The sequence below is a fragment of the Alexandromys fortis genome, unplaced genomic scaffold (genome assembly GCF_014885135.2).
Source record: "Alexandromys fortis isolate MF-2015 unplaced genomic scaffold, M_Fortis_MF-2015_v1.1 scaffold_119, whole genome shotgun sequence".
NCBI lineage: Eukaryota > Metazoa > Chordata > Mammalia > Rodentia > Cricetidae > Alexandromys > Alexandromys fortis.
This window is the reverse complement of record NW_026067991.1, coordinates 1,947,909-1,951,895: the sequence shown is the minus strand read 5'-3', so window position 1 is coordinate 1,951,895 and position 3,987 is coordinate 1,947,909.

The window sequence follows — 3,987 nt, the reverse complement described above, 5'->3', positions numbered from 1 at the left end:
CATTTGGACTTGAGTTTTGTGCATGGTGATTGATATGGGTCTATTTTCATTTTTCTACATGTTGATATCCAGTTATGCCAGCACCACTTGTTAAATATGCTTCCTTTTTTCCATTTGATACTTTTTGCTTCTTTATCAAAGATCAGGTATTCAAAGATGTGTGGATTGATATCTGGGTCTTCTATTCTGTTTTATTGGTCCTCCTGTCTGTTCTTATGCCAATACCAGGCTGTTTTCAGTACTGTAGCTCTGTAGCAGAGTTTAAAGTCAGGGATTGTGATGCCTCCAGAAGTTCTTTTATTGTACAGGATTATTTTGGCTATCCTGGGTTTTTTGCTTTTCCTGCCTTACATTTTTTATGATGATAACTATCTGGGGGGAGTTGTTTGGTTTTTGGTTTTTTGAGACAGTAGCTTTGGAGCCTGTCTTGAAACTAGACCAGGCTGGCCTAGAACTCACTGAGATCCGTCTGTCTCTGCCTACCAAGTGAGTGCTGGGATTAAAGGCGTGAGCCACCACTGCCTGGCGATAATGATGGTTTTAAAGTTAAAAATCTAACCAATGGTAGAAATTACTATTATTGAGAGCTTCTAGTAGTATAAAATGAGGAATTGATAGAAAAAGACACATGAAACATGATTTCTCTGTTATACAGTGGTTTGAGTCTGTAGTCCCCCTTTCAAGAGACCAGCACAGGAAACAGGAAGATCTTCCCAGCCTATGAACTCAAGGCCAAAATGGACCTCATCTTGGAACCTTTTCTCAAAACAAAAATAAGTACTTGTTTTATTATTAAAACATGCAGTAGCCAGGCGGTGGTGGCGCACACCTTTAATCCCAGCACTCGGGAGGCAGAGGCAGGCGGATCTCTGTGAGTTTGAGGCCAGCCTGGTCTACAAGAGCTAGTTCCAGGACAGACTCCAAAGCCACAGAGAAACCCTGTCTTGATAAAACAAAAACAAAAAAACATGCAGTAGACATGTTTTAGGTAATGCTTAGGTAGAGTCTCTAAAAGTCACAGAGGATGACAGTGGGTCACTGAAGTGTTGGGTCACTAGGAGAATGCTCAAACTGGAGGTGGGTCTTATCCTTAAAGTGTTATTTCTGGATTATCAAGCTGGAGAAGTGTGAAGTATTCTATAGACTGCAGAATTTGTATGAGCAAAGTCACAGAGATGGCAAAGTAACTACTTAGTTCAGGGGACTCTGAGTAGGTGTTTGTTTCTTTTTTATAATCAGGAACTTGCTATAACTATATAGCCAAACTCTGCCTCTACCTCACAATCCTCTTTGCCCTAGCCTCACAAGTGCTATGGCTACAGGTGTGTACCAAGCCCAGCTCACGAAGATATGTTTTGATCAAAAGATTCTGTTTGATTGAAAGCTCTCTAATACCTTCATATCCAAAGAGTCTGGAATGTAATATTAAGTTGGGGGCGTCACCCCAGCCCCTGGCATTCGTCCTTGGGGTGCCAATGGAGCACCAGTGGAGCAGAAAGCTCTATCTTGGGCCCCTCCCCCTGGGAGTTGCCTTGGACTGAACTCCACCTCCAGGAAAGCCCACCAAGCGCTGACCCTTCCCCAGAGAGGGTCAGGACCACTCCCACAGGCTATTTAGCCTTGCAAAGGAACACCAGTTTTGCATGGTCTCGCCCTCTGTCTTCCCCCTGCCATGCTCCCAACCACCCGGGAGCGCTGCATTCATTAAACTTGGGCATCATTGATTTGGTCTAATTTGGTTTAATTGGAGTTATTTTGTGTTGGCTGAGAGGCCCTCTTAAAATTTTTCCTAACAGATTCATGTGAGCTCAAGAAAACATTTATGCTCATAAGAACTAAGCTCTGTTTGCTCACTCACTGAAGAATTTATTCCCATCAATACTTATTGAACATCATAAATGTTAATTAAATGGATAACACCTAAGAATGACGAGAAGGCAAAAAGCCTCCTCTCCAGGAAATATGGTAACAGAGAGGCAAAGGGATAACTGTAATGGATTATCAAAAATCGCTGAGGATCCCCGGTGGTGGCAGAAACACTACAGGCTGGCGGCAGGCAGCAAGGCCCCGAGAGCAGCCAGTCCCATGCAGGGAATGCACATAAGACAACACAGCAGGTCTCTGAAGGTGACTGGTCCCCAGTGGCAAGCCATGTGGCAGCAGTGGGTGAGAGACAGACTGATAGACAAGCCATGCAGAGTGAGGTTTGATATTTATTTAGTGGTTATAAAAGGGAAGGGAGGAGAGAAGAACACAGAGGCAGAGAGAGAGAGAGAGAGAGAGAGAGAGAGAGAGAGAGAGAGAGAGTTTTTTTTTGAGAGAGAGAGAGAGAGAGGAGAGACCAAAGCTGCCTCTCCAAGAGGGGGCTGGAGAAGAGAGAGAGACTAAGGGAGCAAGCAGGAAGGAAGACCTGCCTGCCTCAGTGGATGAGGGAGGGAGAGGACATGGCTTACCTCTTAGACAGAACAATCATTACAATAACAAAGCTAAACTGCTGCAGGAAAGCAAAGAAAACAGTCAACAGAGAGAAGAGACAGCCTACAAAACAGGAGAATATAATCACAAACCACACATTAAACAGGGGAAGCATCTAAAATATACACAGATCTCCAAAACCTCAGCAGCAAACTACTACTACTACTAACAACACAATTTTATTTTATAAATTTGAGGTTTATTTTTTATGTATTCGTGTGTTTTGACATGTGTGTTTGTGTGCCATGTGCATGCAGTGCCTAATGCCCTGGAACTGGAGCTACAGATGGCTGTTAGCAGCCATGTGGGGGATGGGAATCAAACCAGAGTCTCCTGGAAGAGCAGCCAGTGCTCTTAATTGCTGAGCCCCAAAGGGCCCAATTGTAAAAGGGCAATAAACCTACCTGAGATTTTGAAACTGAAGGACAGTGTGATAGCTAATCTTGTCAACTTGACTACATCTGGAATTAACTGAAATCCAAAAAGGGAGGACACACTTGTGAAGGAGTTTTGCTTAATTTGAAGTAGGCTGATTCACTTCTACTCTGGATCCTTGAGACGGGAGGGCATATGCCTTTATAACATCCCAGCCTCCAATTTCATCAGGCATTCCCTGGGAACCCGCCAGCCAAGCCTGCCAGAGAAGCAAATAGGCCAGCATAGCAGGTTAGCTAAGAGCTTCATGTCTTCTCCCTACCTCCTCCACATCCAGTGTCCCAATGCCAGGAGCTCTGTGGCAGACAGTTGTGGCTCTCTTCACTTTCATTCCCATTCCCAGGGGCCTAGTGGATCCTAGAGGAACCGTCTGCTTTCCTTCCTCCCGTGGACTCCCTCAGGCTGCTCTCCTCCTAATGTACCCCCATTCCTAAGTGTCAGCTCCCAACACCTAGAAACACATTTTACCCGGAGCCCGCAGTGGTCATACTCATCAGGATCCCAGATTTCCCTATGGGCAACACACAGTCACCACTCTCCTAAGAACGAGAGGGGGCAACAGAAAGCAAAGAACAAAACACCCACAGACAAGACCAGAAATCAGCACCTAGAATTACAACCTTCCCAAATACAGATACGCAGATGCCAGCATAAAAACATAATAACAGCCAGAACAATGTGTCTCCACGAGAGCACAAACCCTAGCTCAGCAGACAGAGCGGAAGCAGAAGACACAGACCTTATAACAGTCTTTATGAATAGGAGAGAGGCCCTTAATGGGGAAAAACAAAACAAAACAAAACAGTGGGATAAAGTGAATAAAATAGTTCAAGACCTGAAACTGGAAATAGAATCAATAAAGAAAACCCAAATAGGGCCTGGAGAGACGGCTCAGTGGTTATGAGCACTGGCTACTCGTTCAGAGGACCTGGGTTCAATACCCAGCACCCACATCTGGGCAGCTCACAGCTGTCTGTGATTCTAGTTCTAGAGGATCTGATGCCCTCACACAGACATACATGCTAGTGAAACACAAGTGTACATAAAAATACATAATTAAAGAAAGGAAATCCAAAC